The sequence below is a fragment of the Sparus aurata genome, chromosome 7 (genome assembly GCF_900880675.1).
Source record: "Sparus aurata chromosome 7, fSpaAur1.1, whole genome shotgun sequence".
Classification (NCBI taxonomy): domain Eukaryota; kingdom Metazoa; phylum Chordata; class Actinopteri; order Spariformes; family Sparidae; genus Sparus; species Sparus aurata.
Genome location: NC_044193.1, coordinates 12,231,946 through 12,245,047, shown reverse-complemented (window position 1 = coordinate 12,245,047; position 13,102 = coordinate 12,231,946). Strand labels below are relative to the sequence as shown.

Here is a 13,102-nt window from a genome sequence, read left to right as displayed (position 1 = left end):
AAAAACTCATGCGTCGAGTATAACCCGAAGGCTGAGTTTCCATTACCGACCAAGCCGTAACTCAAAACTGCATGCTTTGCTGAGGCACTTCTGAGCAGCACTCTCACTTTTGTGGGTTTAAATCGGAGCAGAAGCAGATAAGACCCCGTAGCTCCAGGTGAGCTCACCACCAGCAAGATCTGCATCATCAGAGGGTGGAAGTACTTCAGTTAAAAATAGCTGCGCAGAAGTGCATTGCATAAACATGTGACATACTTTATACTTACATAGCACCAGATTGAGTTTACGATTTCTTTGCACGACTCTGTCTCCTTGAAATTACATTTGTATGCCACTTATTTGCTTTGCCGTTTATGTTTGGAGGGGAAACATAATTGCTGCTTGGATTATGTTCACTGTCAACATCTTTTCCAGTGCAGGGGTTGCATTTTCTTACAGCACAGTAGTTTTGGGGATGAGGTCGGGTTAATGATGAGCTGACGAAGCTGAGGACCACGGTTTAGAATCAGTCCGTTGGCAGTTTGGTTAAAGTTGATTCAGTCAAATGTGGAAGAAGAACACATCCTGTCTGACTTTTTCAATACAAATTGCGATACATCATTGATACATCCTGACTTTTTTGATACAGATTGCTTTACATGGCCTTAACCAAGTGCCTTAAGGTGCCTCAACAAATCCATAAACATGACTTATAAGATTTTACACCAAAATTAGCATACATCTGCAGGCTTTTAAGACATGTGTTACTGGGGGATACGGCTAGATGGCAAACCTTGGTTTTTCCTCGATACTTTCAGCTACTGTTGCCCTTGTTGTCACTGACCCACCCTGTCACATTCTCATCCCCTCCTGTTAATGCGTGTATTGCATCTTGAGCAGCAAATGCTTGAAATGCTTCTTTGAAGGGGGTCTTCATGAGCTGGCTTTTGGTGCCATACGTCACTGCAACCCACTTGAAGGCAAGGCAACGAGTGGTGACGCTTCTTCAGCCTCACCCTGGAGGAGATCACTCTCAGTCAAGGCTTCTCTCGGCGCCGTTCAACTCAAGGCAGCCAAGACTGCTGGTGGAAAAGCTGCACATGTGAGCAACCAGGGCACCTCTGTAATAACTCTTAAAAGTTCATTTTAAGCTGCAGGAATAATTATCATTAAATCCAGACAAAAAAAAACTAAACAAAAGAGAATAATAAGTTCCCAGACAATGTACTTATTCACAGCAAATGGAATTCAAACATAGATTTTTAGGATTAATAGAGCTCACCGTCTGTGGTACCCTCAGGTGGTTATGTAGTTTGTGCCACAGTTGGAATGCTGCAACACAGGAGGCAGAATCCCTAGTGATGTGGATCAATAGTTCTGGGGTCTCACAGCAGCAGGACACTGTTTGACCTGAGGGTTGTTTGCATGGGGAGTTTGTAGGGTTAGAGGTGTCTTGAGGGAAGGTCTGTTTGTCTGTGTATGCAGTGGAAAGTCTCGACATCATGTCTGAATTTTGTCCTGGAGGACAAACATAGCCAGCGCAGGGATGCTGGACTCTGAGCAATGTGTTGTTTACATGTCCTCGTCAGCACTGATCTGGATGTACTGGACCTTCTGTAGAGCTCTGCCAGACATAACAACTTTTACGCCTGAAGGGGGATATAAGAAAGCCTGGCCTCCTCCTCTAACTCTGTCAGAGTGGGACGTGGCTGTGAAATACTCTTGAGATGGGAGAAACAGGCTTTACAGTGTTGCACCATAGTGGCTATCAAAAGTCAGGTGACAACAAGGAAAACAATGTAATGGTTCCATTATGTTCCATTAGGAGGTCGCTCATGAAACAGCCTAAAGATTTTCTCGTGGATATGTCAGCTGGAACCTCTTGAAAAGGTTTCAAGCGTTTTACAGCTTGGTAACTATTTTCAATCATGTTGGGCAAAACTTCTAGGTCAAGGGTTTGTGTCTGGTGAGCCTCACCGCTCACGCTCGTTCGGGAGGAAGGAAGGACGGGAGTCAGTCGGCGCTTCTAGCGGTTAAAGTGTGCGTTTATTTGGGCACTGACAGGCAAAAGGTGAAACAAAGTAAAAACAACACAAATGAACAGGCGTCTCTTCTGACAACCAGAACCAGGTTACAAGCGTGCTTATATAGCTGACTGATTACCTGATTCTGTCGTGCTGTCTGAAAAACGGCTGAGCCACTCCTCTCCACTTTGAGCTCTGCAACAGAAATGGTACATGGGGGTAAGCTTCACATGCCTGAAGTCTGTACAACACTAGCCAGAAGGTGATGTTAGGAAATAATATCTAATATTTAAATTTGGTCATAATTAAAAGAAAATATAAATCTGATATAATTTTTTCATCAAATGTGTTTAATAAAAAACATGAAACATATTGACCCAAAAGATTTCTTAACTTGGAAAAAAGAAGGAAATCCTCAGTGATGTGATCTTAACACTTATTTAGCAACCTATTTAAACCATATACATATTTTAATTTTTTAATCGGGGGGAAAAGAGCAACATGAAAGAACTGCAGATGTGATAAACTGGAGGCTGGAGATGTGCAATTTGAAGCAAGAGGGAAGGAAACAGAATGGTTTGTTGGTGTTTAATTGGTTAGGGTAAACCAGGATCTGGCATTTAGTTTAGTTTTTGTTAGATTAGACGATCATGGTGTTTTTTCAAGTCTCCTGCTGTGACTTGGCCCAAAAGTCCACGGTACACGTTGAACCGACCGGCTCGCCGCCCTCGCCGAACAAACAATGTATTCATTGTTTCATCCGCAGGACTTGTTACAGATATTGTAGTAAAATATTTTGAATGTCTTGCAGGTGCAGGATGTTCTGTGTAAACATTGTGTTAGTTGTGAGTTGGCAGAAACACTACAGTATAAAAACATTGCACATGAGTGTATATAAACATATACAAACAGATTTTCCAGGAGACAGGCTTGCTTGCACACAGTCTACAGCATTCATTATTGAAAAAATCATACCAGCTGCTCATTTTCTTTCTCAGTGTCTCAATCTATTGGATCTGGTTATAACTGAGTTATACAATACAAATGTGTTTAATACCTCCAATGTGCTGGAAAAGTTCCTTATTTTTAAACAATTTCCACTGATTACTGGAAAAGGTAAAACTTTATAATATGGGTACAACTTATGCATGACTCAGACGGATTTGAATGCATGCTTTAATGTTGGCCGTAATATTAATTCTGTTGCTCCCTATAAACAAATGTTCAGTTCACTTTTATGTTTTTACTTTCTACTTTAGAGATTAATTTTAATTTACGGTTACATCATTCACTTATTTATAGGGGAACAAAATAAACTGGATTCCTCTTACTGGCCTTCTCTGAAAACAGCAGCTTCATATTTCTAGAATAGGTAATGCTTGGCTTTCTAAGTTTGGCAGTGATACAAACATTTACTTGTTGTTGCATGAGCCAATGTCATTTTTTTGCAACATTTAAAAGCCAGGGGCTGGAACATGAGTTGCTCTTTCCTGAAAATTATATATGTGTTGTTACTGAAAGAAGAGGCACGTAGCAGAGTAGAGAGAGATGCACTCAAACCAAAAATTATCTAGCACCCACTGGTCAACAGATTATGATTTTGATCATGTCCCATCGACGTGGTTGTCAATAATAGTCATGCAACGACATGTAAATGTTTTATCAGCGAGGCTGAGCAAATGCACAGTCCTGAAATAAACAACTAATTTGGTTGCATAACAATCAGTGTATGATGTAACTCATACCTTGGTGGATAATCCATACTAGGGACTGTCACAATATCATATGTTCACTACATAAAGTCATAGTGACATGATCATTTGGTGAGCAACAGGAATCCATGATACACCCTGCGTTCATACATGCACTCGGTTATCACGAGTCACACATTAGTGAAATTATACTTCAAGGGCTGGTTCTGGTCTTTTGATGTGGGGTTGTATGAGGTACTTATCAGTGTATTACCTGCAGTAGATGACCGTCAGCTCTCCCCCTTTGTGGAGAAGCAGTGGCAGGAAGCAGAGCATTGTATTGCTGTAAGTTGTACCAAGAGCAAGATGTATTTTAGCCACCTAAAAGAAGGCGTACCCCAAAAATGTATATCGATTTAGGTGTATGATATATTTGGGCCATTTTTGGGGCTTTTCATTGCCACCAGAGAGCCTTTTCCGTTGGCAGTGCATTCCCTCAACTGTACAACATCTGTATTCCTATGCACGAGTGCCCTTAAACCAATATATACTTTTTAGGTGGCTAAAATACCTACATACCTACCTGCTGGTTTCATTTACAGCAATACAATGCTCCGCTTCCTGCCAGTACTATGCACTGCTTCTCCACACAGGGGGCGAGCTGACGGTCATCTACAACAGGTGATACACTGACTAGGGATAAGTACCTCGTGCCACCTCACGTCAAATAACCAGAACTATCCCCTGAAGTATATAATTTCTTTACCCTTGTTGTAAAGTTTAATTAAGGATATGATTGAATCATCACAACAGTAAGTTTACAAGTTATCAAGGCAAATCTGTAAGATCCTGAAGGGCTGAGGTAATTAACATGCAAACTGATCAAAGACCTGACCGAGATTTTTTCTTCAAATGGCAAAGAGGTGCGAATAAAAGTAAATCTGGTCAATCTGGCTGTTTGCTGTGATTTAAGACTGAGCAGAAAAAAGTATTTTTTTTATTTTTTATTTTTTTTATCACAGCCCCACTCTTTAATTCTTAAACGCTGAAATATATTTGAAATTTCCAAGTAAGGTAACATCTCAAGTAACACTTACTTATTTTCATTCTCACATGATAGCTTATATATAGACACATTACACACACAAGGTATATAAGTGATGTGCACACACACATACACATCGAGCCAGAAAGACAAAGCCCAGAAATAGTAGCTCTTGCATGAAAGAGATAACAGGAGAAAGTATGTCTGACGGTGGTTTCAGGATTTATTTGTGTGGGAATGATGGGACTGTGGCTGCGGTATCTAAATAAACTAGACCTCTAAGTAAACACACAGGGAAAGCAGCCTCAGCGCAGGAGCCAGTACGGAATTAAATGGGATTAGTTACATTTTAAGGAAAGTCAAGGAATGATTTATAATCCCTCCCTGCCACAAATCACTTTTATTCAAGGAAAAAAAACACAATTTACGTTAGATGTCATTCAGACAAGGACAGGTTGATTCATGTACATTTTTTTAAGCAGACAATTAGAACTCATTATTCCCCTTGTCTCTTATACATTCTGAATAAAAATCGTCTCAAATGGATATACGCCGTAGAAACAAGGTCTGGCACGGATGTCAGCGAATGAACACGGGTATACTACAGCCTTGTTACAGCTAGATGAAATAGAGCCGGAGAGTGAAAAGAGGGTAATTTTCTGCTTGTGGTGTGTGGAACAGAAAGTTCTGCAGTAGTTCCAGTTTTGTGATTTTCCAGTGACACCAGAAGTAAGTGCAAAGTGTCGGCTGGAAAATGACACCACAGCTACACACAGCTGGGGTTAAATTTGGGCCTATAATGGAGGAAGATTGAACAGATATGAAGGTTTGGGGACTGGGAAATTAAAAGCTTGTATGCAGATTACATTTCCTTCACCCGTCTTCATCATCAGTCCTCGTTACATACATATACATGTATATACATATGTGTCCCTACATGAGTAGACACAAATGAATAAAAACTTTTAAAAAATAAAATCATATGTCTGTAAAAATGTAATAGAAAAGGAAAATAGAAATACTATTGTTATTCACAGACTTCTCATGTTATTTAACATTGGACATGTACATTCACAGTCTATTATTGTAATTCTATGGATATTTTGTGTAATCCAATGACAATACAGGGAAAATCTGTAAAATTTCATTTTTTAAAAACAGTGTAGACATGCGTTATGCCTGGCAATATAAACCTGTTGTTTGAAAAAACAAAGAAAACTTTACTGAAACCCTAAAAATTCCCGAATGAAAACAGTCGTAAACATTATTGCCCAGACTTCAATACTTCTACACTGCTTACAGAAAACTCTAATAGCAACACACTAAACTAGATTATGTCTTACTGTTGGAATTGTAGTACAGTGTAGTCTAATCCAATCCAATCTAATCTAATCTAATCTGATCAGACAAATTATTGTGCAGTTGTGGAACTGTGAGATTGTTGCTTCCAAATAGCACCAAATAAAAAATATGTTACACTGTTCTTGAGATTTACAAACTAAATGAATTCGTAAACTAGGCATTAAGGTGCATCCTCAGGTGATACCAAACAGAGGATCTAATATACCGTAAATATCAGTCCTTATTTCAATTCACGTAAGTTGGTTAAGCTCGCAGTCAAGTCTCCTGTGACTTCACAGTTCTATGAGAACCAACCAGATATTGAGAATTCATAACGTATCAAATGTAGTACATCTATTAACTGCTTTGAACGTTTTATAACTATAGTCAAACACTGTCAAAGAAAATAAAGGTTGTCTTGTTTGGTTCTTCCACTCTACCATGCAGATACACAATTTATCATTTCAGACAGCTATGTAATCTTCATACTTACAAAGATTTGTTTTATCATTTCAGCTGAAGTCTAAATTGGAATAAGTATCTGTCAAACAGACTGTAAAGATCTCAACAATATATTTTCCCCCCAAAATAACCGAGAGCAACCAGTTTGTTTACTGCACTGAGGTTTTTCAGTTCAATAAGTGTTTACAATCCTAGTCAGTAAATGAGTCAGACCTCTACACAATTCAAGAGGAATATGATTCATTCCAACTTCACTCGACTTTATTAGTCCTCAATATCTGGTTTCCAAGTGACACACTTTTGTGTGTGTCTAAATGAGGAAACAGGCATCGACTCCACTAACATGCTTTTCATCTTGTCAGTTTTACCAGGTACATTTTCTAGGTGTAGCATTTGGGTTTTGAAAGGCAGCAAAATCATTGCATGGAAGAAAAGGAACCTTACAGTTTTCCATGGTATGTAATTCTGACCATGCATCCTTCACAGTGCTGTGGGCAGTTTATATAGACAAATAAACACACTTAATTAAGAATGAGTACACAGTATGTTACTGTTTACCTTCGGACTGAGAGAAGCATTCCAGTTAGACCACTGCAGTGCTGAACTCCATCATTTCATACAATTTCTTTTAATGAGGCTTCAATAAATATTGAATAATGATTCACAGACTAATTCATAAGAGAATCAAAAAACAGAGCTGAAAACACACGAGAGCACACTTCTTCACAAACTTTACACTTCAAGAGCCAGTGTTTCTTATTTGTATGTGTATTTTGAAATTGGATGTGGAGTTTTTTCTGCTACATTTCCAGAAGTCACAGGATTAACATTTTGTTTTGTAATATCTATTGTAGGCTTCTTCTGAGAGATCAAGGGGATGATTTGATAGCTTTTGACATTATTTTACCTTAAAATCCAGTACCATAAACAGGTAAATGCTAGCGTGTGAACAATTAACATTAAACACAAAGTACAGCCTAGGCTATTGGCCATAAACCATAAAAAATGACCATAAAGAAATATTCAACAAATACGGATTTTGATATGGTGGTAGTGCTAGAGGAGGGTTGTGTGAATGTTTGCACAAATTTCAAGGCAATCCATGAAATGTTGTCAAGACATTTTATACAATATCACAGATATGAACCTCATGGTGACCTTAAAGGAAAATAACGAGGACTCATCCTCTCTGGGACGTGGATGTCTGTACAAAATTTCCTGACAATAAATCCAATAGTTCTTGAGATATTTCAATCTAGACCATGATCTTCAACTAGACAGTCTGACATTTCTTTGCTACAGCCACGCAGCTGGTACAGCTTGAAATTTAATGGAATGAAAAAAGAGAGATAATACAGCAGTAGTGGCTCTTTTTTGAGACAGAATTCACTCACAGTTAAAGATTAAAATGCAAAATTCATCACTGGTACTGTAGCCCTGCATTCATGGAAGCATTTGTGCATTTCAGGGCAGTTTGTTTACAAGCTCAATCATGAAATGAAATGAGTACACCTGTCCCACGCTGGATGATGCTACTAGAAAAACAGCTGGAGCCAAAATGTCACCTCAGCTGAAGTTACACAGATTGCCGTTTAACTCTGTTGCTTAGGTGATGATTTTGTCTAAAGCTTTCAGCATCTAATTTGCCTCTGTACTGTATTTATGAGTATGGTCTGCTGCTGTGCGTTTAAAAATGTGTATTTCTTCATGCATGTTGGCTGCAAGCTGGATGTGTTGACACAAAAGACCTGTGTAAAAAATCAGTTTTTTTGTTGTTGTCTTTCATCCACACTTTCAGTTATAATCTAAACAAGATTCTTTTACACTTTTTACCCTGCTCTCGACCTTATTGCCTGGCAATTGCTTTAACGACAGAAAATGGAGACCAGTTTCTATGGAGACGATAAATCTGCCATGTAGTGAATAATATATATTTGCACAGCAATTTTGTGCTCCACTGACCCCAAAAGTCTAAGCCAGAAAATAAACAGATAAATAAATAAGAACGAAATACATTTACTGCCAATTAGACCAGGAGTGTACCTTACATGTTTTGAAGTGCTGCTGTGTTCATGTCTGAACAACAACAATAATGAACCTTGAAATGAAGCTGACAGCCGCTATCCTACCTCTTCTTTTCAAGTACCTATATGGAGTTTCTATGGAGTTCTCTGTATTCAGCACGACAGCCTTTGTAATTGACGCAAACATTCTCGCTTTCTTCCTTCGGCTGTTGTGTGTAGAAAACAACAGAACATTTTATTTTCCTCTTCGGCTCTCTTTAGCCGTTCTTGTATCTAGAGGATCCTGTTTGTAAAATGCAGTGTCCTCCTGCAGCGGGAAGAATATAGAACACAAAATTATCAAAAGATGGGTAAAGAAATATAAACTAAAAACACACTACAAAGATCTTTTAATTAGTCAAGAAACAGTCTCAGTGCAATACACATCCCGTAGGCAAACAAAACCATCAGCGTTCGACCCAAAAGCAGACACCAAGACAGGGGTAAGGTTAAAATGAATTTATTACGGTTGCTCTGGTAGTGGGCAGTGGAAGCTTGGGCTCACAATGGTAAGGCTGAGGCTAACGTTGAGGCACAGTTGAGTGTGGCTGTGGAGCTGGAGCTTGGAGTTTGCATAGGCTCTGGCAAGGAACGTGAGGAAATAAAACAAAATGAATCAAGTCGGAGCACAAAAATTACACAGAGACGAAAAGTCACAAAGAGAAGCACTAGCAGGGTAGCCATATACCACGTAGATGAGCCGAAACAATCTGGCAGCGAGCGGAGAGAAGACCAGGGTATTTGAGCCGGCGCTGATGATTAGATGAGCTGCAGCTGTGTGAATGGCGGTAGCTCCAGTCAACCAAGGGAAGCGACGCCCAGCCTCTGCAGAGCACCTCTGAGAACACATAACACAAAACAAGGCACGAAGCACAGAAGAATCCACAAATAAAGTCCAAATCATGACAGCTGCAGTTGTTCTCAATGCCAGTCCCCAGGTCTGATTTGAGCCTATGTTGCCTGAATAAGTCATAAAATTAAAACGATTTTAATGACGGAGTGTGAGGATGAATTAAAGAGACTTGCTGGAAAAGAGGCTGCACCGTATTCTGGTGGTATGGTACAGCCCTAAAACATTGTATAATATACAATATTGTAGTAATTAATTTTTCCTAACCACAAAAGATACATTTGCTCATCACTTATGCATCCCGCACGCAGCTTTCGTTAACAAAGAAATAAGACATTTAAACTTTGTTGCTTTTTTCGGAGGCTTTCAAAACAATTGCACAGGCTAGCCAATTTTTTTGTATTTTTTTATGTCAAATCCCCCCATTTTCTCCTCCTGTAGATCACCGCAGTATTTTAAATAATACTGACCATTAGTTCGTGTGTTGTAGCTAGAAGAACATATTATGGGTCAGAGATGTGTGTTTGCATCTCAGTCGTCAAAAATCTTTGTTTGCGCTCTAATTTATTCATTCCTCCCCCTGATCTAACGACACAGGTGAGGGAGTTGTGGGTGGAGGTCAATCATCCTCTACAGCTTTGCATATAACTACAGCTCTCATAGGTCTTATGGCCCAAATATTAAATATACGTCATATAAGGGAAGCGAGAGACGCTCTAACTGCCAGGGTTTCAACAAAGTTAAGACGTTTGAAAGGTAAACGTCTGCAGTATACTGAAAGTTCAGCCACCGATTACATTGTTGACCCCATTATTACAGAATCCACAAGCTGCAGACATTTTTTCCTCTTAAGTGACAGGTAGTGGTGATGTGTTTCCAGATTTGAGTGACAAATAATGACTAGCATTGTGGTTTTTGCCACTCGAAATGATGCAATTATGGTTTCCATGGGACCAATTTTCAGATGCGTTGTCCAGGTCCACTCAGCGCTTTAAGTTAAATGTCTCATCAAAACAATTTTTCATTAATTCAAGCCCTTTGGATATTTTGCTGGTTGTGGGTGAGGATTTAATAAACTATTTTGATAGACTGATGACTCGACTTGTGTAATCTCCACTTATTACAGCTGACCGTATCACCCCACGTTGGTGGATGCTTTGTTGTGTGGGCTGTGTGAGTACGCAGTAAAAAGTTCTGAAAGGCTGTTATTCGACCTTGATAACGCTGATAATTACATTAACAAAAACAAGTGTCTCTTTGTGTGTGTGTGTTAATGAACACAATGACATAAGTGCATTTTTTTGATTTACAAGTACACAGTTTAGACAGAGACGGTTTATTTGGACAAATAGATATGTGAATGTAAGAAAGGACTATAAAGCCTATGGAGATCACAGAACAGAGCCATATTACTGGAATGACACAAAAGGAGCCATTGATAGTAAAGTTAAATGAAAAAACAGGAAGAGAACAGGGACGGAACAGAGCCATATTACTGAAATAAAACAAAAGGAGCCATTGATATTAATGTAAAATTGAAAAAACAGGAAGAGAACTGAGTGGTGAAGAGAGACATCGACTCAGCCACAAACAAACAGCCAGCAGAAATAAGCAACATCGCAAGTAAATTCAACTTTAAAGGGATATTCCGGTGTAAATTTAATCCATGGTCTAACACACTGTGAAACTGTGTTAGACTCCCTCTTGAGAGATAAAGTTTGCAGACCGCTAGCTAACGTAGTTTTAGCATCCTCAGAAATGACCGCACAACAACAATACATTGCAGTAAATTGGTCCAAATATAAAACCGCCATCAAAAAAGCCACAAATAATGCTCAGAACAGCACCAAACTTCAGCAACATCAGAAATTTGGACCAATTTACTGCAATGTATTGTTGTCGTGCGGTCGTTTATGAGGATGCTAAAACTACGTTAGCTAGCGGTCTGCAAACTTTATCTCTCGAGAGGGAGTCTAACACAGTTTCAAGGTGTGTTAAGACCATGGATTAAACTTACACCGGAATATCCCTTTAAATAAAAAAAGTTTGTTGCACAAAATTGCTGATCATTAAATGCACTGTTTGATCCTGTGCTATTTAAAGATGTTGAGTTACCTGACACAAAAATGCAACTTTCAACAACTTTTAACTGCAGCCACCTTAAGTGTTAAGATGGGGAATGTACATATCTTACCATTCCCCAAAGCGATAAATCATGCTGAATAATTAGCCCCAAGAGCACAGAGTTCCACGTTTTGGATGTTTGTCTTTTAAACCACTTTGGTCTGTTGGGATGATGGAAGCAACACTGCTGCTAGCAGCCATTAGCAGCTTTAGGTTGCCTCAGACAGGTCCCCCAATCGGTGGGAAGTCAAGTGCTTGGGGAGTGAAAAATGTTTTAGTGTGTCCAGATGCCAAAGCCGTTGGAGTGCAGTAGTGATATTCAGCACCCAGTTTGCACTGCACACATCTTCAGCATCACTGATCATTATCCTCATTGACTCATTGGTGTTTTTTCCTTTTCATCACTGCAGAATCTCATTACTGAAGCTTATTTTCATAACTGGAAACAAACAGCAGACCAAATATTAATTGCAACATGCAAGTTACAGCTGCATCTGTGAGACAAGATGGTACAGTACATCTTGCAAGACTATCTATATCTTACAACGAGCCGTTTCTTAGAAAGACCGAGCTGTAATTTATGCACATATGAGACTTTTTGTTGTAAGGAGGTGGTTGGGGTTGAATGGTGGGCACACAACGTGCAAGACTTTGACACCACAGAGCAGGGTCAGAATCCAGAGGCCCACGAGTGGTCAGGCTCTTACAACACAAAAGCAGCTTGTGGTTGAGAGAAGCTGGTTGTTTCAGTTAAATGGCAATAAAGTTCAGCTGCTTCATTTTCACCTTTGAAGCATTCGAGACCACAATATTTCCTTAAAATAGACCAATAAACATTATTAGGAAGTAAAACATTTACACATGTACATTTATCAACACACGTTGACTTCTGGTTTCACAATGGTAATGAACAGTCCTGCACTTTTTTAACCCGACCATCCATCCTCAACCCCCTCCATTTGGGAACTTTTCATTGTTATACTTCTATGCACTTCCTGCTTTATAGAAGTAATAATTAGCAGCTGCGAGAGGTTGCCGTAAATATAGGTTGCAATAAACTGCTTTCATTTTCAGCCTACATGGTAATTTTTCCAATGACGACAGACTTGCATTTATTGATAGAATATACAAAAAGTTGAACCTTGAACCCTAAACTGTGCATGTTTTAAGGAGTTAATGATTATTGTAGTCATCGACTACGGCAACAGCATCCTCTATGGCACACCATCCAAAACTCTAAATAAACTACAGTACATCCAAAACTCCGCTGCACGTCTGCTTACCCACACCCCCACCCGTGATCACATCACTCCTGTCCTCCAGAACCTCCACTGGCTATTCAGTTTAAAATCCTCCTCCTCACACACAAAGCCCTCCATAACCAGGCCCCTTCCTACCTCACTGACTCCATCGCCACAATCCATCCCGCAGCCTCCGCTCATCTGATGCAAACCTCCTGACTCTACCTTCCAGGACCAAGCACCGAACCTGGGGAGACAGAGCCTTCTCTGTAGCTGCCCCCA

The 13,102-nt window shown here is 39.5% G+C and overlaps 1 long non-coding RNA gene across 1 annotated transcript; it reads right to left on the bottom strand.

Moving 5' to 3' along the window:
* Positions 1–9,049: 9,049 nt before the first annotated feature.
* LOC115585128 (uncharacterized) lies at positions 9,050–9,429 on the bottom strand. The gene is made up of 2 exons (XR_003984668.1): positions 9,294–9,429; positions 9,050–9,186 (listed from the first exon to the last, which is right to left on the bottom strand). It is a non-coding gene; the product is annotated as an uncharacterized LOC115585128 (long non-coding RNA).
* Between the last annotated feature and the right edge of the window lie 3,673 nt (positions 9,430–13,102).